Below are 25,970 nucleotides of genomic sequence, written 5' to 3' on the forward strand. Positions count from 1 at the left end.
TTTTGACATCCTGCCCCTCTTAAAAAAAATCTCGCATTTAATACTGGATGGGATTATTTGTAAGCGGCAGAACAAGAACTCTTCAGAAAATTTGCAGTCTTTACTGCCTATTAGCGAATTACTTGCTGTTTTGTGTGACATAAAATTAAATATAGGATACATAAAACGATTAAAGACAAGAGACAAGCAAGACAGTACACATTTCTTCATTCCTTACAAGTCCTAGCTTTTTTCTCTCTCTCTTTAATCTTGATACAGCTTTATGTGGCGTACTTTCCTTTCTGGGAAAGAATCTGTTACCTCTTCAAAGTTCGTCAACGTTTTGCTACATGAAAGAACGAAATGTCGTTGTCTAATACTAGAAAAGCTGTTATACAAATTGTACCCAAGACTGGTGTGGTTTCTCGAGCTGCTTACGTGTATTTTGTCACTGTCTGCTAGGTAAAAAGAAATAGGCCTGCCTAATATTGCAGCAATTGTTACACACACCAAATAAACAGGACTGTTTTGGCATAAATGGTCATTTTTATAACACGACAGAATATAATTCTCGAAGTACCAATATCAAATGCCTCTTAGGCCTACTACAAGCAAAAAGGTTTTATGTTAGGAAATAGTTTCACATTTCATTCATACTCTCTAGCTTCTGAAGCATGAGATCGAAAAGTAGTAGTACGAAATTTTCCGCCATCTGTGTGAGTCCCCTTCCCTTCTCCTTCTCGTTCTAACAGTCTTGTCATCACTAATTCTGTAACTGCTCCTGCCAGTGTGAAAACTTATTGTCTGGTTAACGTTACTAACCCTGTCACAATCACCGGTTTAGTTATCCCGCATTTATTCTCCAGTTAGGCGTTATGACGTGTTCGGACAACGCGTTCTCCGCGCTACTTCCAGAATAGACCTTAAAGCGGCTGCTAGCCGGAGACTGTACAACTGGCCCTTAGTGGTGCAGCGGTCTGGCCAAAAATGTTCTGCCAAAATTTCATTTTCTTGGATAAACGCAGAAGACAATACGTAATCTTTGTTGCCTGTTATTCATGTTAGTCGTTTATTTCCACTCTGTTAGTCTGAATCTAAGGAATTCGCTAGCAGTTATAACAACGGTGATCATTTGCAAATACGTCAATCTGGAAGCTTAGGCGCACCAGTAAAATATTTCCGGATAGCATCTGGCTGCTTGTTGCTATTGCTTATACAGCTAACTGCTATACTTTTGTAGCCAGAAGCGGGAGAAGATACTACTCATACGAGACTCAACAGCACATGCGCATAAGCTCGCTCGCAATCGTTCGAAGGAATCTAATGTAAACAGTTGTGACGTCACGCTCATCGGAGGCAATTTGCTGTTATGAAACACTGCATAGTCTTCCTAAAGACTTTGACACATTTTGCTGTTGGCAGACGCTTGTATGAGCACTGTGTTTTGTTGTTGTATGTGGTGCATTTCCTTTGCAACTTAAGTTTTATTTTCTTTTTTTCTCTCGTTCGTTTTTTATTGCTGCAATATTATTCTGCAGTAGCGAGGTACATTAATATTCTTTGTTAGACTATTGGTTCTTACCAGTCAAAGTTACAAAAATTTAGCTGAAAACTAAAACAATGAAAAATTCCCGGAATTGTAAAAAAATCCTGTGTTTTTCCCGGTTTTCTCCCGGATAAAAAAATTCCCGGGTTTTTCCCGGTTGTCCCGGGTCGTATACACCCTGTTCAAAAAGTTAAATGTTGAGCATCACTGCTTGAAATTAAGCTCAGTTGTACACAAGTAATTAGAAATTAAGATTAACTTTTGAGTCTGTATTGGTTGTCAAAAGGACACCTTACAGCAGTAGTTCTGAGACTTTTTGAGCTTCGGGCGCATTTAAAAGGCCACCAATAATTGCGGGCGCACTACATATTTCTGAGGAATGTTTTACAACAGTCAATACAGGAATTATTGCTGTGATAAAATAACATTTCCGTTATTTTATTTTGAATTTAGCGGTCCAGACTACAGAAAATAAAACTTATATTAATAAAAAAAACATACATTATCACAATATTAACAAATAATTTTTGTATAAGAAATGTGAGAGATTCATGAAGCACGATTGCCACCCAAATGCGACGGCCGAATGCCGTGTTGCCTCCTACCCTGCCAAGACGAAAGGCAAGAGAAACTATTAAGTGAAAGGTATTGTAACGAAACAATGCAATAAAACTAACGATTAATTCAAGTTATAGAGAAAAGAAATAACGCAATACAAATACTCTTTCTAGTGTTTATGAGAAACATGTACCTCATGTGTCCTCGCGATTTCTTCAATGTTTTTAGATATATTTGAAAGACAAACTCTCATTTCCTCGTCAATAAGTGAGCTTGCACAAATGACTAAGATTCAGGCGATTTTGAAATATCAGGGTGTTCAAAAAAAGTGTCGAATACTTTGAGAGATGGTAGTACTCTTCGAAACAAGAATAATAAGTGCAATAAACATGGATCTGGCACGCATACTTTCCGAGATAAGCACATGTTTATAGTAAGGGCTGCGCGACGCTTGGTTTCGTATATTACCACAGTCGTTGCAATGGCGTTCCGTCAAATGGGTCGGCAGGGTATTACGTCTTATCCACAGCTTTCTACCTACCACTAAGCGGTCTGCAGTCAGTTGTGTGATTTGAGTCATGTTGTAGGCGGGGTTAGTTTTCGTTGTGCTTGTGAGCCTTATTGTGCAGACTGTTAACTATAGGTACGTATCACGGTGTATCACTTTCTTCCATGAGCGGATTCACTTTATGTGTTTACTGTTATTGCGCTGTTTGTACGTACACACGGTGTAGTACATTTACATTTTCTCTCTTCCACCACTTGTTAGCAATAGCAGCCTACTAAATGTACAGTGCCTTCGCACCAGTCCGCCTCCATGCCGACTTGTCCCGGCTTTTAGCAAATGGACGTAGCTCGCGAGTCCGTGCCCTCTACGCTGAAAAATATCTACAGCGCAGTGTGTCCTCTGACAACCGGCCGCTGTGGACGAGCGGTTCTAGGCGCTTCAGTCCGGAACCGCGCTGCTGCTACGATCACAGGTTCGAATCCTGCCTCGGGCATGGATGTGTGTGATGTCCTTAGGTTAGTTAGGTTTAAGTAGTTTTAAGTGTAGGGGACTGATGACCTCAGATGTTAAGTCCCATAGTGCTTAGTCATTTGAACCATTTGTAGACTGACAATGGAAGATCCCGCACAGTCCCCACGCCTGACTTGGAGGAGCGTGTGCTACGTTCGATGGAAGGAACCTCTGAGACCAGTGTGCAACGATTAGCAGCAGCAGAATGCGTGCCTCACTCTCTTGTCTGGGGGGTGGGGGGGGGGGGTGTTCTTCATGAATACTTGCTGTACTTATATGAGCTACAGCGGTTTCAGGCCCTGAGGCCACAGGATCATCACGGCAGACGGCCCTTCTGTCGATGGCTGTTGCAGAAGTGCGTCACAGATCCACTGTTCATATCCAAGATTTTATTTACCGATGAGACAGGTTTCACAAGTGACGGTGATGTGTGAATTTTCATAAACAGCGTGTAAGGGCAGTTGTAAATCCCCAAGCAATTCAGGAAAGATGGCATCAACACCGATTATCAATCAAACTATGGGAAGGTGTACTTGGTGATAGATTAATAGGGCCATATGTGCTATCATACAGGTTAACTGGAGCGCATTATCTAGACTTTCTCATTAATGTATTGCCTACCTCGCTGGAGGCTGCGCCATTTCAGCAATGAATACAAATGTTGTTCTTGCACGATTCGTGCGTGATTCCGCACCAGCACACTTTCGTCACAATGTGCGCGAATGCCTGACGCAGACATTTCAGGACCTCTGGATTGGTCGCAGGGAATCCAGATCTTCGTCTGCACGTTCCCCAGACCTCGATCCCCTAGGGCCTAGACATTTGGTTATGGAGACACTTGAAGGAATTGATGTACGCCACGCCAATCAACGATGTGCGTACACTACAGGGTCGCATCTTCAATGAGTGCCAGCAGGTACAATAACCGGGTATACTTAAATGGGTGCGTCATTCCTTACGCCGGAGGGCAGAGGCGTGGGTGCACTGTCATGAATGGACGCCACATTGAACACTTCATATAAACGAGTGTTTAGATAGTTTATGTCGACCAACCGAAAAAAGTAAAAAATAAATCTTGCTGACATTTCCTAAGAACCTGCTTATCCAGTGCTGTTTAACAACAAACACGCACTCCTCCAATTATTATTGATTGAACGTCAGAATCAAACAGTACCAGAGGAAGCTCCTCGCACGGAGCACCACGATCAGTTAAAGCCACACTAAGCGCTAACACGAGACCCACACATTGTTTCCGTACTCGTGTTTATTGGGCTTATCTCAGAAAGTACACACTTCCGGGCCCATGTTTGCTGGACTTAGTTTCTTAAGAAACAAATGTTGCTAAGCTTATACAACTGTATTTGCTTTCTTAATGTGACAGTAAAATAATTCATGAGAAAATTTCAGGTAACGAAATTTTAAGCAGGGGTTACGAGGAAAAAATATACTCACACACAGCGGGCGTTCTGTCCCCTCTATTTCTGCCCGAAACACATTCGCATTCTGTACAATTAGGTTCGTGACTATGACATTTGTTTTCCACTGATGATGACATCAGTGAGCTAGCAGTTCCACGATCGTAGCTGCTATGCGGATAAAATGTGATAATTTTGTAGAGCTTACCTCTCCGTAGTTCTCCTCTTTTTGTCATTGCTGTCAGCACTTGTGATATGACGTTCTTCGAAACAGAATAGGTACACTACTGTAGTACATGAGGTCTGCACGATTCTACATTGTCAGCACCGCACGAAATGGTGCAAACTGCATTGCCACTTCCCCCTCAACCCCCTCTGAGGTGAGCTCTTAAAAAGTTCTCGCACTGTTGTATACAGATTAAAAATCAAAATTAAATGTTTTAGCATTACCTTAAAAAATTTACCAGTATTTTACCAAGTGGTACAAAAAAGGAAGAAATAATTTCGAACACATCTTGTGTCAGAACGGTAAGAAGTAGGCCTGATGATGTGATGGACAGAGCAATTAATTGGAAATCAATATAATAAAAAAACAGTTCTTGGTATGTATTTTCCATTTTTAATTTCAGATAATTTAAAGAGAAAAAAACAGAAGACAGAAGCACTGATAGCGATAAGGAGGAACGGGAAATCCTGGTTTCGCAACAGGGGATTCTTAGTCTCGAAAACTAACTCAAAACACTGGTGCTGGCTCTCTATCTTCTGATGATTGTATGGATGACCTGTTAAAATCTAGTACATCAAAACGTAGGTTTGTGATAGTGTTGGGGGATAACATTGGCAGTCACTGACTTCCTTTTTTTTTTTTTTTTTTTTTTGATAACGGGGTAGCAAGTTACTGTTCAATAGCACTTCTAAAGTTCGAGAGAGAAATACCTTTTCCCGTTCTATCCTGTGGCAGCCCGTAATGGAGATATATTTTTACAGATTTAGAACTGGACCCAGATACGGATTCGACACGGGGCAACTGCTGCGAAAACGGTGCTGGTCGATATGTCGATCGAACGTAAATTTTATTTTCGGGAAGAAATAGTTACTGGAAAGTTGTTAGACCGCTCGAGTGTCTTATAATTTCGCCGAAGACGCCGTGAATTTAAAGCGAAAATTCAGTTATTTCTGATTGGAAACTTGTCATGGCTGGCATACTCCCAGTAAAAAAGGACCTTTTTGTGGTTGCTGCACATTGTTTCTGCCAAATCTGAATTCTGTTAGGGGTGTACCGAGATCTTTTATTGTAAGACCATTCTGCAAGTTCAAATATGAATCCCACTTCCAAGGAGCGGCACTAGAAGCTGTTAGAGCATTCTTGCAAATGTAACAGTGAATGCACAAATTAACAAACACTCCCAAAAAAATTTAGACGAAAGCAGGAAAATTATGAAATCCAGCATTTCATTTATTGTGTTTTGTGGGAGAGATAAGTGTTACAGAGAAGGAAATGTGGAACGATCTGAAGCAGGAGACGTGGCTCAAGAAAAGCTTATTTAACATGGCAAAAAAAAAAAAAAAAAAAAAAAAAAAAAAAAAAAAAAAATGCAAGCTAACGATCAGTCCACGTCCAAAGTGACACTAACAGGCTTTGTGAGAATGTGCTTACGACAGATGTCGTAAAGACAGCGAAAAACCCAGAATCGTACAATGTTTTAGCACATGAAACAGTTGATATTTCTGGAACTGAACAATTATCGATTGGGCTTCGATATTTCGACGAGGTATCCGAAAAAGTCGAAGAAATGTTTGTTGGATTTATCGAGCTGAAAGCTCTAGACAGCTAAAACGATGATATAATCTCCATACTAGTGATGCGTATTGTACGAGGTGCATTCAAGTTCTACGGCCTCTGATTAACTACTCACCCGAAATCGATGAAACTGGCGTTACTTCTCGACGTAATCGCCCTGCAGACGTACATATTTTTCACAACGCTGGTGCCATGATTCCATGGCAGCGGCGAAGGCTTCTTTAGGAGTCTGTTTTGACCACTGGAAAATCGCTGAGGCAATAGCAGCATGGCTGGTGAATGTGCGGCCACGGAGAGTGTCTTTCACTGTTGGAAAAAGCCAAAAGTCACTAGGAGACAGGTCAGGTGAGTAGGGAGCATGAGGAATCACTTCAAAGTTGTTATCACGAAGAAACTGTTGCGTAACGTTAGCTCGATGTGCGGGTGCATTGTCTTGGTGAAACAGCACACGCGCAGCCCTTCCCTGACGTTTTTGTTGCAGTGCAGGAAGGAATTTGTTCTTCAAAACATTCTCATAGGATGCACCTGTTACCGTAGTGCCCTTTGGAATGCAATGGGTAAGGATTACACCCTCGCTGTCCCAGAACATGGACACCATCATTTTTTCAGCACTGGCGGTTACCCAAAATTTTTTTGGTGGTGGTGAGTCTGTGTGCTTCCATTGAGCTGACTGGCGCTTTGTTTCTGAATTGAAAAATGGCATCCACGTCTCATCCATTGTCACAACCGACGAAAAGAAAGTCCCATTCATGCTGTCGTTGCGCGTCAACATTGCTTGGCAACATGCCACAAGGGCAGCCCTGAGGTCGTCCGTCAGCATTCGTGGCACTTTTCGCATTTTCAGGTCGTCATGCAGGATTATGTGCACAGAACCCACAGAAATGCCAACTCTGGAGGCGATCTGTTCAACAGTCATTCGACGATCCCCCAAAACAATTCTCTGCACTTTCTCGATCATGTCGTCAGAGCGGCTTGTGCGAGCCCGAGGTTGTTTCGGTTTGTTGTCACACGATGTTCTGCCTTCATTAAACTGTCACATCCACGAACGCACTTTCGACATATCCATAACTCCATCACCACATGTCTCCTTCAACCGTCAATGAATTTCAATTGGTTTCACACCACGCAAATTCAGAAAACGAATGACTGCACGCTGTTCAAGTAAGGAAAACGTCGCCATTTTAAGTATTTAAAACAGTTCTCATTCTCGCCGCTGGCGGTAAAATTCCATCTGCCATACGGTGCTGTCATCTCTGTGACGTATTGACAATGAACGCGGCCTCATTTTAAAACAATGCGCATGTTTCTATCTCTTTCCAGTCCGGAGAAAAAAAATCGGAGGCCTTAGAACTTGAATGCACCTCATATATTGCAATTTAGTTTTTCAGTTTTCTAGCATAATACATTTTTTTTCTTTCACTAGTTTTGCCTGTGCTGTGACATGCATGCAAGACAATCTGTGGGCTGCTGTGGGTAGGTGTAGTCAAATTTGGAAGAACTCTTACAGTGACTTTTTGACAAAAGAAAATCTTGACCCTAGGAAATGCGTTCTTTTGGGATTTGTGGGTTGTTCGACAATGGCCGGAGAAGACACACGTGTTCAAGCAATGTTGCTCGATAGGTACGCCAAGGCTTTATTCTTTTACTGTTCTTTGCACAAACTGAGACTAGTTACGAGTGACCTCAACGATCTTCCTGGGCTTCGGAACCCTATGGGAACTATCAAAGACATTATTTAATTTTTCCGTGAATCAGTATGGAGTAGGAAGTTGATACCTAACATTCCAAACTATGTGAAACAAATTGTAGTAGAAACACAAAAACTTTAGAGTTTTTAAGGAGATAATTCCCATTATAATGGAATCCTTAGAAACCTTATCACATGACGGAAACGGATCGAGCACATTCCAACTCTGTGCTTCTACTTGTGCCTTTCTATTTATTCTTAATTTTAATGTCCAAATATTCAGCTTTGACGGAACCAGCCGTAAATATTCTGCAGTCCACTGATTTGCATGTAGTCAAGGCCTCGCAGCACATCAAATTAATTTTGTAACTGTTGAAAGCTCATCGTGATAATCCTGAAAAAGTCACAGATGAAACTATGTAGGATGCTAGTGTCAGTGCTAAAAAATTGGGAAGATATAAAAACCTTGGTGAGCGTAGGCGGGAGACAGTAACGTCGGGGCAACCCCTCAACAGAAACGCCATAACAATTCCGTTGAAGGTCATTAATAATATCCTATTTAGATTCCATTACTAATTTTCTTGAAGTGTGTTTTGGTGACGAAATCACCCCAGCATTTACTTTAACTCAATTGCAGGATTCAAGAATATAATTTATTGGAAGCTTGTAAAACCTTTGCCAAATTTTATGATTTATCGAATATAAAAAGTGAAACTAAATTTTGGCGAAATTTTTGGAGGAACACACAGAACCCAGGGGAGCTGATTGTTCTCGATATCCTGAAAGAAACGGAAAACTTCTTTCCTGAAACACAAAAAGCATTAAAAATTTTGATTTCTGTCCCTTACACACAAGGACGTAGCCAGGATTTTGTCAAGGAGCGAGGGTCCCGCATTGTTAAAGAGGAAATTAAAGAGACAAGTTTGTCATTTATTCCTGAAATTTCCATACATAATGATAAAACATTTTACTCGACAATGACCTCGGAGGTTTCACCAAGCGGAGATATAATCTCCGTACTCAGGAGTGCTGGTATTGGTAATCGACTATAAAGCAGTCATGTTTCAATCCCCCTTCTCCCTCCAAGGTTATTTTACACTCTTCTTCTTTCAGTCTGGATTTGATTTGAGGAACAGACGAGCGCAAATTTTTTGGGACACCGTGATTATCAGAGGGGCTTTTGGAAAAAAAAGATCGCTGCTGTGCAGAGATGCCGGAACAATTTTTGATGGCGAAAATGCAAAGTATCCGGAATTATTGAACTTTACACTCTCCCAAATTTCCTCATTGAGGTATACATCTCTCGCTTCTTGCAATGTAAGAAAGACAATTTTCTGCATTAAAGAATGTCCTGGCAGACAGATGCATGAGCGTAAATGAGGAGAATTTGGATTAGTATTTACTTATCATATGGCTTTTAATGCTGGGAGTCTCGAAGGAGATGTTCTGCTTGCCTACAGTGCAGCTCTCTTCATTTGAGCATAGGGGCTGCATCTTTAACGGAATTGGAATCTTTCAGGGAGGAAAGATATTCTGGAGGAATTGGCTGTGGCCTATGGTAAACGACACACCCCTTCATTTGCCTTAACAGAAAATGGGAAACAAAAGAAAACCGTTTTCAAGGTTGTTGGTGGATGGATTCAAACCACCTTGCCTTCTGAATCTAGGGATTGCTAGCTCAGCGACCCAACACGCAGAGGTACCCCAAGTCGGTGCGGAATTTGGAAAAACATTGTTTTAAAATAAAATGAAATGTATCACAACAAAAGGTTGAATTCTGACATTGCGTGTTTCTCCTTTAATTGTGCAAGTTTAGTCATTTCATGCTGCATGAATGCATGTATATTTTAAGACCTAGTTGTGCATGGAATTGCTGGCTTCAGTTATCACAGTATTACAAGAACGTAAAGCGATTTTGGATGAAGGGGAGAGGGAGGGATGCAGAGCGCATTCTGCTCGGACGAATTCAAGCAGCCAGACGGAAATACGAGGACTATCCACAAAGTACATTACGTTTTCGTTTGTGTCCGGTAGGGGCGGGGCTAGCGCGGCGTTCTTGATGTCATGGCATTCCGACGCTCAGTCGGCATCCTGCCGTGCTAGTGAGAGGTTCGTGCTGTACTCCGTTGAGTTACTGTTAATTGAAAATGCCGCGAAGTGTGAAGTGCGTGCTGTAATAAGGTTTCTGACTGCAAAAAAACTGTACATCGATAGAAATCTATCGGCAGCTTTGTGAAGTGTATGGGGACAACATAATCACTGAAGGTGGAGTGCGTCAATGGGTCATAAAAGTTAAAAATGGCCGAACTAACATTCACGACGAAGAGCGAAGTGGAAGACCCAGCATAGTGACTGCCGAACTTGTCGAAAAAGTCGATGACGCGGTCCGTGAAAACCGTTATTTCACAATAACGGAACTCTCTATGAGTTTTACACAAATTTCACGAAGTTTGTTGCACGAAATCATTACCGAAGAGCTTGGTTACCACAAGTTTTGTGCAAGATGGATACCAAAAATCTTGACAGAGATTCACAAAAATCAGCGAATGGCTGCAGCGTTAACGTTTTTGGACGCTTACGAGAAAGATGGCGACTCATTACTCGATCGCATCGTTACTGGTGACGAAACATGGGTTAAGCATGTGAACCGGGAGACAAAATTGCAGTCAATGCAGTGGGGGCACACAAATTCCCCCCAAAAACCCAACAAAGGCATGCAGACAATGTCGGCAAGGAAGGTGATTGCGACTGTCTTTTGGGACAGAAAAGGTGTGATTTTTGTGGATTTCCTGGAAAGAGGCACTACAATAAACTCTCAAAGGTATTGCCAAACTCTGCACAACCTCAGAAGAGCAATACAAAACAAGCGCTGGGGAAAGTTGGGCTCAAAGATCTTGCTGATTCACAACGCCCGGGCCCACACGGCAAATGCCACTCGTGAAGTTCTCGAATCTTTTAAGTGGGAATTGTTTCCTCATCCGCCGTACATTCCCGACCTGGCACCGAGCGACTTCCACTTATTCCCAGCAATGAAGAAATGGTTGGCTATGCAGCGTTTTGATGATGATGCATAGCTTCAAGGAGAGGTAACCACGTGGTTGAAGGCGCAGGCGGCCGAATTTTACGACGAAGGAATTTCCAAGCTCGTCCATCGCTACGATAAGTGCCTTAATTTAAATGGCAACTATGTGGAAAAGTGGTATTTAAGTGTGGCTTTCATCTGTATATAACTAAAAAAATTCCAATACTTTATTTATTTTTAATTCCAAAACGTAATGTACTTTGTAGATAGCCCTCGTATCTTTCAGAAACGAATGAACTATTGAATGCCGATGATACAAACATTGTAATAAATAGCAAATCAAGTGTAGTCTTAGAAAGATCAGCCAATAAAATATTTATGGACATTAATCACTGGTTCCTAGCCAATTCTTTGTCACTAAACTTTGAAAAAACACACTACATGCAGTTCAGAATTTGTAAGGGGTATCCCAAGAGTATATGTCTAACATACGATGACAAGAAGATAGAAGAAGTGGACAGTGTTAAATTCTTGGGATTACAGCTTGATAATAAATTCAACTGGGAGGAGCACATCACAGAACTGCTGAAGCGTCTTAACAAATCTCTACTTGCAATGCGAATTTTGTCAGACATAGGGGATATAAAAATGAAAAAGCTGGCATACTATGCTTACTTTCATTACATAATGTCATATGGGATTATTTTTTGGGGTAAGTCATCAAGCCAAGCTAAAGTTTTCCAGGCACAAAAACGTGCAGTAAGAGTTATATGTGGTGTGAACTCAAGAACATCCTGCAGAAGCCTGTTTAGGGAAGTAGGGATACTAACTACTGCTTCCCAATATATTTATTCCTTAATTAAATTTGTCATTGAAATATATCACTTTTTCAAACCAACAGCGCAATTCATGGAATCAATACTAGAAATAAGAATAATCTTCACAAAGATTTAAAGTCACTTAGTCTTGTACAAAAAGGTGTGCATTATTCAGGAACACACATTTTCAATAACTTGCCAGCAGCCATAAAAAGCTTAACAACCAATGAAATTCAGTTTAAGAGAAGCCTAAAGGATTTATTGGTGGCCAACTCCTTCTACTCCATTGATGAATTTCTTAGTAAAACCAACTGATTTGTATATAAGTACAACATAACTTCTGCACAATTTCAGTGCAGTAATGTGTTCATTGAAAATTTATGTGTCTGTATGTGTGTGTGTGTGTGTGTGTGTGTGTGTGTGTGTGTGTGTGTAAGTATAATCTAACTTCTGCACCATTTCAGTGCAGTAATGTGTTCATTGTAAATAAGTATTACAGTAGTTGTATTACATGTTTATTACCTTATAAATAAATAAAAAACTTTTTTATTTTAAATTCAGTGCATTAGTATTTGTAAAATGACTCTTCGTGTTCATTAAAAAATGACAATCATTCCACTTGGGACCTGTGGAATGGTACATTAGCTTATTTGTTTTAGTTGTAAATATTTGTCATGTATTGTTGTTTTTCTGACATGTTCCACATCCTGGAGGACCTCCTCACTACAGATCAATTGGAATGAAAGTAAATCTAATCTAATCTGCTGTCATCACGTACCCCTTCAACTCTCCGCAAAACCCCTCCACATCACACCTATCGGAAGTGGTTTTCATAACTGAGCACCACCCTGGTGACTAGATTGGACGATATTTTGTCATTTAGGCTATTAATGTTATTCCTAATGATATTTATCGTTCCGCTGCCTTGTAAAATGCTGACATATTGCAACCTCAAATTTCTACCAGCCTCTAAATAACTGGGGTAATTAGGCTATTGTAGCACTGCGTACATATTTTTAATTTAGCATAAAGCTAGCGGATGATTCAAAATCGATTTTCCTCTTCTTTTTTATTACAAGATCATTCTTAATTAGAAACTATAACATCTGTACACAGCACAAAGAAAAGAAAAGAAAGGAAAAGAAACGGTATCGCTTACAATAAATTCAACTGCAAGTAAGAGATGAACTGATTAACAAAACATCATGGATGTATAGATAGTTTAAATCTATCATTGGTCTCTTGCTGGCTATTGATAGTGCATATCCCTTTTTCGTCATGTGACTGAAAATCAAATAGCTTTCAATTTCACTACATGCCAGCTCGGTTGGTTGGAAAATCATTTAGGTAATGGTGGGATTGGGGGGGGGTATGGTTCAGATCCCCTGGACCCTCCCCCCCCCCCCCCCCCCTCTGGCTATGGCCTTGTTGCACAATACGTACTGTGGAACGCTCTTCCAGCAGTTTAAGAAGAATCAGCACCTGGTTGAGGAGCGCAATGTCAGAAGGCCGCCTCAGTGGTTTTGCAATGATAAGTATTCACTGAAAATTCATTCGTGACAATAAAGAGTATTTTATTAGTATAGTGTAGGAAAAGTTTATAAAAAAATTATAATTTTTCTTGTCACTAAACAATTTTTCTATTTTAATCATTGTAGCAGCATTTCTTACTTCCCTCATTCTCTTTCTCATCCAGCCTGCCTGCCTACGTACCACTCACCCCCCCCCCCCCTCCCTCCGCCCCACCCCACCCAACCATTCTACTAGCTGAATACCCTTACTCTAAAACATTTCCTTCGAGCTGGGATCTGTTGCTGCACTGAAGTGATCATGTAATAGCTGTATATTGAAATTTAGTTTTTCAGTTCTCTAGCATAATACATTTTTTCTTTCACTAGTTTTGCCTGTGCTGTGATATGCATGCAGGACATTCTGTGGTCTTCTGTGAACAGGTGTAGTCAAATTTGGAAGATCTCATACAGTGAATGAATTGCTGCAATTTCGTGTAAACCAGACTGTCAATATGCTGCAGATATGGCTGTTTGAAAAGCAGTTAATGATTTCTTATTTATGAATCTTTTTGTGAATACATAGTTAAGATGCTAGCAGATACCTGCTTTATTATTAAGTATGTTTGTAAGGAGTTCCGTGACTAGTGCCCTGTGGTCAGGGTTCATTGTGTCAACTGTAGTTGTTACAAACTTTGCTGTGATGAGAGCACATGGGGGGAGAAAAAGTTCGCTTTCCTGGTTGCTTTTCTTATATTGTCGTGCCGTAAGTATTTTTTATTGTCTTCATTGATTCATTGTGTTCAATAGGTGTCGTTCCGCTGAACAAGCTAAGATCCTCCATTAACACCCAGAAAAAGCCACTGTAGGCTATCCGGGTCAAGTAGACAAATAACAAATTACGACAGGGGAAAACTAACTGTTTTCGAAAAAAAATTCGCTGCATAGTTTTTGTAATATGTAGTCACTGTTTTTGTCTACTTCTTCATATTAAGCATTTGTCTAATCTTAGCCATTTCAGAGGACATCCCTTACATCACCTTCCCTCCATGTAAAACTACACTTTACTTAAGATATAGAAAGAAAGAAAAAAAGTGGAGCAATGAAATTTCGGTAATAAATTTGTCTAGGTAACATATTTAAGTGATTAAAATTGCAAGATCACAGGTTAATGTAAGCACGAGATAACCCATTGCAAATGTGAAATGCTGGTACAGTAATAACCATTGTAACCGCCAGAATGTTGAATGCAAACATGTATGCATTGTGTTGTATAGGGTGTCCGAAAGTCTTTCACTGATTACATAAATTGATAACTCAGGCTAGAAGTAAGATACAAATATGAAACTGGTATCTAATTGTTTACAAACTATCGAAGTTTTTTCACACATCAGTATACTTCCACATGAGCACCCTTGGTAGCACGTAGCACATCTAGGCAATATTCAATTTCTGTCCACACATTAGCCAACATCACTGGAGGGATCGATTCAGCGACTGTGGTTATCCGTTGCCGCAGGGTTTCAAGATCTGGTACACGTGTTCTGTAGACCTCGTCTTTGACATAACCCAATAAAAAGAAGTCTAATGTGGTTATGTCAGGAGAGCGTGGAGGCCAAACCGTTGGCCCATCACGACCAATCCATCACCCAGGAAAGGTCGTATCGAGATAGGCACGGACGTCCAAACCCCAATGAGGTAGTGCACCGTCTTGCTGAGACAAGACATCGGGGTGATACTGAAGCAGCTGAGGAACTGCATACAGTTGCAACATGTCCAGATACACTGCAGATGTGACGGTAGCCTCAGCGAAGAAGAATGGCCCGATAATTCGATTGTGCAATAGCGCGCACCAAACATTCACTTTTGAACTGCCTCTGGTGCACTCCATGACCTCGCCAGGGGGTTGTGAACCCAAAATGCGCACATTATGGCGATTCACTACTCCACTGACAAAAAAGGTAACTTCGTCGGAAAAGGCAATTTGTCTGAGATAACCATCATCGTCCTCAATTCATGATAGAATTTCAACCGCAAAGTCACATTGATGTGTACTGTCATTGGGCAAGAAGGCCTGTACGATTTACACTTTGTATGCACGATACAATAAACGTTTGTGTAAAATGTCATAGAGAGGTTTTTGTCATCTGTAATTCACGTGAGGCCCTGCGCACCGATTTCTTCAGACTTCACAGAAAAGACTGCCTTACAGCTTCCACCCTGTCTACTGAGGTTCTTGGTCGACCAGACCTCGGAAGGTCAGCAACCGATCCTGTGTTCTTGAACTTCTCATATCAGGCTTTAATGCTCTTAACATCGGGTGGATTTCTTCCAAATGTTGTCTGGAAGTGTCTCTGCACTGTGGCTGGTGATCGTGTCTCATGGTACCACAAGACACACTGTGACTTCTCCTGATTGGTTAACATGGCTTCTTGGGCACTGCACCTCATCCACTACTTACGTACTGCGAACCTAAAACAGAAGAAAACTTTGATAGTTGTAAACAGTTCGACACAAGTTTCATGTTCGTATCTTACTTCTAGACTGAGTTATCAATTTATGTAATCAGGGAAAGTCTTTTCGGACACCCTGTACAGGTGCCGGAACTTAATTTCTGAGATGGAGTTCCATGACTATTGCACTTGGTCGGAGAATACAGGGACGGTTAATGGTGTTTGCGGACGATGCTGGAATTATTATCTGATGATGTCCCTAATGTGCTCGACTGGAGATAGATCTAGTGACAGAGCAGGCCAAGTCAACATATCGACACTCTGGGATACAACAGCGGTACGTGTACGAGCGTTATCCTGTTAGAATACACCCCTTGGAATGCTGTTCATGAATGGTAGAACAACAGATCGAATAGCCACACTGACGTAAAAAGTTGCACTCATGGTGTGTGGGATAAGACGAGAGTGTCTGTGCTGTCATACAAAATTGCACCCCAGACCTTAACTCCACATGTAGGTCCAGTCCAGTGCGTCTAGCACACAGACAGGTTGGTTGCAGCCTGCAACCAACCTGTCTATGTGCTAGACGCACTGGCCTCTTCCTAACCAACACATAGCCATCACTGGCACCGAAGCAAAACCACCTTTCACCAGAAAACACAACAGACCTCCACTCTGTCCTCTAATGAGCTCTCGCTTGAAGTCACTAATGGTGGTGGTTTTGGGTAATGGAATGCATGCTGCAGAGCGTCTGGATCTGAGCTGTCCTTGAAGTATGTGATTTGTAAGAGTGGTACCAACTGCTGCTCAAATTGCTGCTGCATATGCAGCACAATGCACCAGAGCCATACACTGAACACAATGGTTTTCCCTCTCAGTAGCGCCATGTAGCCATCCGGCGCCCGGTCTTCTTGCAACCTTACCATTCCCATGACCACTGCTGCCAGCAATCAAGTTCAGTAGCTACATTACTCCCAAGCCTTTCTGCAGTATCGCAGAAGGAACATCCAGCTTCTCGTAGCCCAGTAGCCTCAAATTCAGTGAGGTGTTGATAATGGTGCTTTCGTCGCTTTAAAGACATTCTTCACTAACATCAACTAACCACATCCAGTCTCAAAGGTTGTTATAACGCCCACGACCGTTACAGCGTATATTTGAAGCAAATCTGATTTGCATCCTCTTAGTGGCGCTATTAGTGCCACTCTTATGCGACTGGCGAAAAATGATAATAGACATCCTTCTTAGTAATACGAGTTTTTGCCGCCAGTGTATAATAGTCATTAACCATAGGATCAATGAATTCCGAATGCTCTCCCGTGAAGTACAAGTAGCCTAGAGTGATAGTCCGCAGAGATTTGGGGATCGTGATAGATGTTTCTAACTTTATTAGCTCTGATGATTTCATCTAAACAACTCAGAACTACATCTCATCAGAACAGTACACTTTTACATTGTTTGAAACCACTTAAAAATGTATTAATCTGCAATTCAACATGCAATACTGAGAAAGCAGCCGCAGTTTGCATTAAAGTTTGTAAGATGGCGCTGCCTAAAACGTATTTTCCAATATATATTACAAAATTTAAATTATCAAGGAGCATTTCGAATATTTTCCACACGGGTTTAAATAATGACTGTCAACTGTTTTGGGGCTGTTAATGTTGAGTGACGTTTTTCAAAGAGTTACGTTAGCTGCTTGTAGTCTGTAGCAGAGGTTTGGAGGCATGGCTTCTACAGAGTACCATTCTTATGGGCTTAGAGAAGGCGTATCTAAGGAGAAGTGCTTTGATTCTGCTCGGCAATTTGACTAAGTCAAACTGACGCAGTGGTGTTGAGCTTCGCCAGGCCAGTGTAGAAAATATCATAGATTCAACTAACTAAAAAAATCCGTGCAGTTGACTCATCTATTTACATATGCTGTATAAACAAGCTTACGAATATTTCTTTGTGTGGGACTACCTGTGCCAGATAGGTCCTATTCGAAAATCTAGATTGGAAGATCTACTGTACTTTTCGTGTCGTTTTCAATAATATTTCCTTGACTGTCTCAACACTCGCGTGCATTGTGATATATTGAGTGTTTTCGAACAGTTATCAGTGCCATGAATAAAACTCGCACTATATCATCAATAGCAACATTAATTTGTGCGTTTTAGAAACTTTTAGCCGTAGCTATCTTCGTTTAGAACCTGTGGTCTTCAGTCCTGAGACTGGTTTGATGCAGCTCTCCATGCTACTCTATCCTGTGCAAGCTTTTTCATCTCCCAGTACCTACTGCAACCTACATCCTTCTGAATCTGCTTAGTGTATTCATCTCTTGGTCTCCCTCTACGATTTTTACCCTCCACGCTGCCCTCCAATACTAAATTGGCGATCCCTTGATGCCTCAGAACATGTCCTACCAACCGATCCCTTCTTCTGGTCAAGCTGTGCCACAAACTTCTCTTCTCCCCAATCCTATTCAATACTTCCTCATTAGTTATGTGATCTACCCATCTAATCTTCAGCATTCTTCTGTAGCACCACATTTCGAAAGCTTCTATTCTCTTCTTGTCCAAACTATTTACCGTCCATGTTTCACTTCCATACATGGCTACACTCCATACGAATACTTTCAGAAATGACTTCCTGACATCCAAATCAATACTGGATGTTAACAAATTTCTCTTCTTCAGAAACGCTTTCCTTGCCATTGCCAGCCTACATTTTATATCCTCTTTACTTCGACCATCATCAGTTATTTTGCTCCCCAAATAGCAAAACTCCTTTACTACTTTAAGTGCCTCATTTCCTAATCTAATTCCCTCAGCATCACCCGACTTAATTAGACTACATTCCATTATCCTTGTTTTGCTTTTGTTGATGTTCATCTTATATCCTCCTTTCAAGACACTGTCCATTCCATTCAACTGCTCTTCCAAGTCCTTTGCTGTCTCTGACAGAATTACAATGTCATCGGCGAACCTCAAAGTTTTTATTTCTTCTCCCAGAATTTTAATACCTACTCCGAATTTTTCTTTTGTTTCCTTTACTGCTTGCTCAATATACAGATTGAACAACATCGGGGAGAGGCTACAACCCTGTCTTACTCCCTTCCCAACCACTGCTTCCCTTTCATGTCCCTCGACTCTTATAACTGCCATCTGGTTTCTGTACAAATTGTAAATAGCCTTTCGCTCCCTGTATTTTACCCCTGCCACCTTTAGAATTTGAAAGAGAGTATTCCAGTCAACATTGTCAAAAGCTTTCTCTAAGTCTACAAATGCTAGAAACGTAGGTTTGCCTTTCCTTAATCTTTCTTCTAAGATAAGTCGTAAGGTCAGTATTGCCTCACGTGTTCCAGTGTTTCTACGGAATCCAAACTGATCTTCCCCGAGGTTGGCTTCTACTAGTTTTTCCATTCGTCTGTAAAGAATTCGTGTTAGTATTTTGCAGCTGTGACTTATTAAGCTGATAGTTCGGTAATTCTCACATCTGTCAACACCTGCTTTCTTTGGGATTGGAATTATTATATTCTTCTTGAAGTCTGAGGGTATTTCGCCTGTTTCATACATCTTGCTCACCAGATGGTAGAGTTTTGTCAGGACTGGCTCTCCCACAGCCGTCAGTAGTTCCAATGGAATATTGTCTACTCCGGGGGCCTTGTTTCGACTCAGGTCTTTCAGTGCTCTGTCAAACTCTTCACGCAGTATCATATCTCCCATTTCATCTTCATCTACATCCTCTTCCATTTCCATAATATTGTCCTCAAGTACATCGCCCTTGTATAGACCCTCTATATACTCCTTCCACCTTTCTGCTTTCCCTTCTTTGCTTAGAACTGGGTTTCCATCTGAGCTCTTGATATTCATACAAGTCGTTCTCTTATCTCCAAAGGTCTCTTTAATTTTCCTGTAGGCAGTATCTATCTTACCCCTAGTGAGATAGGCCTCTACATCCTTACATTTGTCCTCTAGCCATCCCTGCTTAGCCATTTTGCACTTCCTGTCGATCTCATTTTTGAGACGTTTGTATTCCTTTTTGCCTGTTTCACTTACTGCATTTTTATATTTTCTCCCTTCATCAATTAAATTCAATATTTCTTCTGTTACCCAAGGATTTCTACTAGCCCTCGTCTTTTTACCTACTTGATCCTCTGCTGCCTTCACTACTTCATCCCTCAAAGCTACCCATTCTTCTTCTACTGTATTTATTTCCCCCATTCCTGTCAATTGCTCCCTTATGCTCTCCCTGAATCTCTGTACAATCTCTGGTTCTTTCAGTTTATCCAGGTCCCATCTCCTTAAATTCCCACCTTTTTGCAGTTTCTTCAGTTTTAATCTACAGGTCATAACCAATAGATTGTGGTCAGAGTCCACATCTCCCCCTGGAAATGTCTTACAATTTAAAACCTGGTTCCTAAATCTCTGTCTTACCATTATATAATCTATCTGATACCTTTTAGTATCTCCAGGGTTCTTCCATGTATACAACCTTCTTTCATGATTCTTAAACCAAGTGTTAGTTATGATTATGTTGTGCTCTGTGCAAAATTCTACCAGGCGGCTTCCTCTTTCATTTCTGTCCCCCAATCCATATTCACCTACTATGTTTCCTTCTCTCCCTCTTCCTACACTCGAATTCCAGTCACCCATGACTATTAAATTTTCGTCTCCCTTCACTATCTGAATAATTTATTTTATTTCATCATACATTTCTTCAATTTCTTCGTCATCTGCAGAGCTAGTTAGCATATAAACTTGTACTACTGTAGTAGGTGTGGGCTTCGTATCTATCTTGGCCACAATAATGCGTTCACTATGATGTTTGTAGTAGCTTACCCGCATTCCTATTTTCCTATTCATTATTAAACCTACTCCTGCATTACCCCTATTTGATTTTGTGTTTATAACCCTGTAGTCACCTGACCAGAAGTCATCATTCCCTAATTCCGTTGTCCATTTAAGTGAAGAAAGGTATATCGATATATTTGAGACTTCTCGGACGCTTGCAAATTATTATTTTCGCCCTTTTTCGTAGGTGGTTAGTGTCGTACATAATTAGTTTCGTAGTAAATCGCCGTTCACGATTTATAGTTACTGTAACAATTAATATGTCGTGTCATATTAGTCTTCTCTTTTAACATGAGTGTATATTGCCTGCAATCATCGTAAACTATGCCATTGTCAACTTTGTTAGCAACCATAACCTGAAAAACGTTTCATGAAACACTAATTTTTGTAGCAAGTTTTCTGTTTTTTTTTTTTTTTTTTTTTTTTTTTTTTTTAATACATATCTGGCTTTTGCCGTTAATTACTTCAGTTATAAAGGGCTACTAGTAATATTTGCAGCGTTTCATTGCGTTAAAAAATAGTCAGCTATTTGTGGTTGAGTTAACCCCTGTGTTAACTACTCCTGTAATTTACTGTAGATCTCTGGAACGAAATCCGTGCCCGGTAGTTAGAAGAAAGTACAGGATACATCCATCTATAAGAAGGGTAGCAGAAATGATCTAAAAAACTTTCTCTCCAATATCCTTTACATATATCTGTTGTAGAATGTTAGAACTTATTTTGAACTGAAACATAATGAAATGTCTCCAACAGAATGACCTCTTCAATGCCAAACAGCACGGATTTCGGAAACCCAACTCGCAGTTTTCTCACATGACGTACTAAAAGCCATGGATCGAGACAGTTAGGTAGATGCAGTCTTCCTCGATTTCCGAAAAGCACTTGACTCAGTACCACAGCTATGTTTCTTATCAAAAGTATGTTTGTAGGGGTGCCAAGCGAAATTTGTGACTGGACTGCGGGTATTCTGACAGGGAGGACACAGCAAATTACCTAGGATGGAGGGTCGTCAACTGACGTAGAAAAACTAGGGGTGTACCAGAGCGTTCCGGCCCTTGCTGTTCAGGTCGTATAGTAATGACCTTACAGACAATGTTAATAGTAATCTCAGACATTTCGCAAGTAGTGTAGTTATTTGTAATGAAGTACAGTTCTGAAAGATGCTGCGCAAATCTTTAGTCAGATCTTGATAGGATTTCAAAGTGGTGCGAAGACTGGCAACGTGGTTTAAAAGTTCAGAAACGAAAAATTCTGCATTTCACAAAACGAAAAAACGTAGTATCCTATGACTATAATATCAATGAGTAACAACTGGAATCGATAAACTGATACGAATACCTGGGAGTAGCACTTCGTAGGGGCATGAAATAGAACGATGACATAGGCCCAGTCCTGGGTAAAGTAGGTAGCAGATTGGTTTATAGGTAGAATTCTAGCCCCTTGACTGCTACAGACGTGCTCGCACCATTCCGTAGAGAGCGCAGCTTTGCTGCCGCCATCTATACATCTACGAGGGGTGTTCAACAAGTAATGCAACACATTTTTTTCTGTAAACTGGTTGGTTGTATTGAGGATTCCAATACACCATATTATTCTCCACTCTTTGCCTACAAAACCCTGTTTTTTAACAATTTCCGTTCAGTGCGACTTTCTTACACCGCCCTACTGAGAGGGTCTGTACGCCAGTATAGCACCATTCTACTAGTAGACGTTGGAGCCAGTGTCTTGCTCCATCAGTAACCTCCCCATCATGATACTGCTTCCTGCGGAGTGCATCCTTCATTGGGCCAAACAGATGGAAGTTGGAGGGTGCAAGATCCGATCTGTACGGTGAATGAGGAAAAGAGTCCAATGAAGTTTTGTGAGCATCTCTCGTGTGTGCAGAGTTGTGTGAAAGCCCTGTGTTGTCATGGGGAAGGAGAAGACTGTTTGCATGTTTTTGGCAACAAACAGGCTGAAGTCGTTTCTTCAGTTTCCTGAGGGTAGCACAGTACACTTGAGTTGATCGTTGCATCATGAGGGAGGACATCAAACTGAATAACCCCATCTGAGTCCCAGAACACCGTCTCCATGACTTTATCGGGTTTGGAGAAGAGGTGGTATGGCGCCACTCCATGGGTTGCCGTTTTATTCCCGGTTCGAGGTAATGAATCCACATTTCATCGCCTATGACGATGTTCGACAAAAAATTATCATAATCGGCCTCATAAGGCGCAATCAGTTTTGCACACATGGTTCTTCATTGTTCCTTATGGTTTTCTGGCGGACGAGTGTGTCAGCTCTACCAACAGAGACCTCCAGTTGTGAAGTGAGGTATCTGATTTTGATTCGTCCATCACCTCAAATGAGAGTGTCCGCATGTTCCGGCATTGCAGGAGTCACAGTTGTGTGCGGCCAGGCACTTAGGCGATCGAACAGGCTTGCTCGATCTTGTTAACGGTGATGACAGACGCCTCATCCAAATACTCACTATGCTTTTGTTCACTGCCACGTCTCCGTAGACATTCTGCAAGAAGTTGTTAATATCTGCGACGCTCTACTTTTTCGCCTGAAGAAATTCAATGGCAGTTCTCTGCTTGGAACTTACTTCCGTTACGGACGCCATCTTGAAGGCGACGTATAGTGTCGCCACCTGCTGGATCTTCATGGAACTTAGAGGCTGAAGCGGGAATATTCCACGATGTCCCACAACAAATTGCGCATTTTTCAACAGAAACTCGCCGAGAAAGAAAAAAAAAGTGTTGCCTCACTTATCGAATGCCCGTCGCACCTGCCATGGGATTCCTCGTTCCGGCCGCTGCCTGTGATTTTGCCGCAAGGTGCGGCTCCCCTTTGCTGAATATTCCTGGAACGCTGGGCGTGACAGTTTCGTCTGCCGCTTTGGGTTTCGCCGCCCCCAATACAAAATAAATACAGTTACTCTAACAAATTAAGTTTGTCACTTTAAAACTTCTCTAGAAATGAATCACTGCCTAGACAAACACAAAGGTATGTCTATATTGTTTCATGGCTAAGAATTACATCCACCTGGAAGTTTTAATAGGATTTTAGAAGCCTGTGGTGAAAGCTACATGTCACTTTGTGTTCACGTCAGTAACTTTCTGTTCTTTCATAGTTACTCTTTTATCAATCTGCTGTCCTACATATATTCGTAATTCAAGAAAAGGATCAATCTATCAGTGATATAGCTCTAATACATTGGCAATTGATGAGAACCACAATAATATTTTCGGTCCACATTTGTTGATTCCGTCCACGAATTGTCACCAACAGGGTTGAGCGGTCGAATGGGGACTAGTAATGAAGTATTTATCATCCGATTTTAAGAAAACTCCAAGACGAAAAAATTTTATTCTTTCACGTATTTCAGTATGATGTCTTCGGTCAATAACGGACTGAATTTCTTTCTTTTGTTCATCGTAGTTACTGCGCTACAACCAGTTAAATGAAACACTGAACGATATTTTAAGATTTTTGTCGCGTGTAAAGAGTAGACTTAGGGTATGTTGCGTTTTATGACACTGATTGCTGCATATGAAATATTGCTAAAATTTCTAAATTGTATTTAAAGCTGAAAGCATAGGGATTTACGTCACCGTTCTCACCATACCGGTTTTTATATCTACAGGAGCGTTGTGCAACGTGAATCCTGTGGTCGTAACACTCGTCATATTTCATAAACGGTTCGCTGTATCGAAACGAACGGATATGTTGCAAATGATAGCACGCAAATAGGTGTGTGTATTGCCGTATGATTAATACTCGTAACTTTCTTCTGTATCGAAATATAGACAGAACTGTAACTTTTTTGATTGACAGATATCTTAAACAACATTTAACATTTCGATATATTTCGTTTGTTTACAAAGTTAAGAATGCATTATAGCTACATGTAATGTTATCAGCTTGCCATCTAGTCTCTCCAGCAACACCACTGCGCTGGTTTTCATATGGCGGCTTCTGATACTCTGCTTCAGTTTATTTTATCCTGTGACGCCAGGTACCCCGTGTAATTGCCTGTCACCATCTTCATGATTTCTTCTTCTGTACAACCACAGAAGCAGACCATTTTCTCAGTCATAAACAAAGATGTAAACAACAACACAAATAAGATCACAGCAGCAAATGCAAACAGACCGAATGATGGAAAGCTGCTGAGCACTCAGAACGGAAAAGCGGTTGCTTTGCCGCTCTATCTGACTGCTGTGGTTCACGCGCTAAGACGTCCAGGTCACGTAGAGACCCAAGCGGCTGGCCGTGTCAGTACGTTAGGAGCATAAAGGTGATGGCAACGGGGTGCACATATGCACTTCTAGAGTATGTGATGGAAGGATTAAAGGCGTGCATAAACGTGTCCAGAGCACCAAGGGACTTTAACAGTAGTGTGTGTTAACACGTCCAGAGCAGTCAGATGGCTACGGAAATGCAATCAGTCTACAATGGAGGGTGTTTACGAATCACTCGTAAACACATCCTAGAATATTGCTCAAGTGTATCAGACCCGTACCAAGTAAGGTTAATAGGGGATACTAAATATGTGTGGAGAAGGGCAGCACAAATGGTTACAGACTAGTTTGACTCACAGGAGAAGTCACAGAGATGTTGAACGAACTGAACTTGCAGAATCTGGAAAATGGCCCAGCTTTAAATAATGCTCTAGGAAGACACTACAACCCTCTACGTATCTCTTCCATCGGGGCTGAAGACATCAGATGTTAAGTCCCATAGTGCTCAGAGCCATTTCTTTCTCCCATAGGGATTATGAAAACAAATTTGATTAAGCACACACAGAGGCATCTATACAGTCAATCTTCTCTCATCCCATACGTGAATTGAATGGGAAAAAACCCTAATAACTGATACAATAGAAATTACCCTTGGTTATGCACTTCAAAATGGTTTCAGAGTATGGATGTAGATATAGATGAAACTTAGTTTAATGTTATTTGTTTACTGTTTAGTAAAATATTGCATCAGGCATAATGCGGTCCTACTGTGTATGCTGTTCTCAGGCATGGAATGAGTTTGTTGCTGATTGTAACCAGCTGGAATCTTTCTGACTTACGTCAAGCGATTGGAAACTGCGGCGAATGGGTGCGCTGGGAGGGTTACTGAGAATCATGTACCAGGGATGCCGAAGGTATACAAGTATTAAAGTCTCCTATGGAAACTGTCTTTTCTGCAGGAAATACAGGATCTGTCACTACTCATCTACTTACCTGCAAGTGGACTGTCAATGGTAGTAGCTCTAGGCGTCCTGTTCAGTGACAACAGAGGCCAGAGAGAATTCGGATGTTACACCAGTACCCTAACCAACAAGTTTGAGGTGCTGT

The sequence above is a fragment of the Schistocerca piceifrons genome, chromosome 1, assembly GCF_021461385.2.
Source record: "Schistocerca piceifrons isolate TAMUIC-IGC-003096 chromosome 1, iqSchPice1.1, whole genome shotgun sequence".
In the NCBI taxonomy this organism is placed as follows: Eukaryota; Metazoa; Arthropoda; class Insecta; order Orthoptera; family Acrididae; genus Schistocerca; species Schistocerca piceifrons.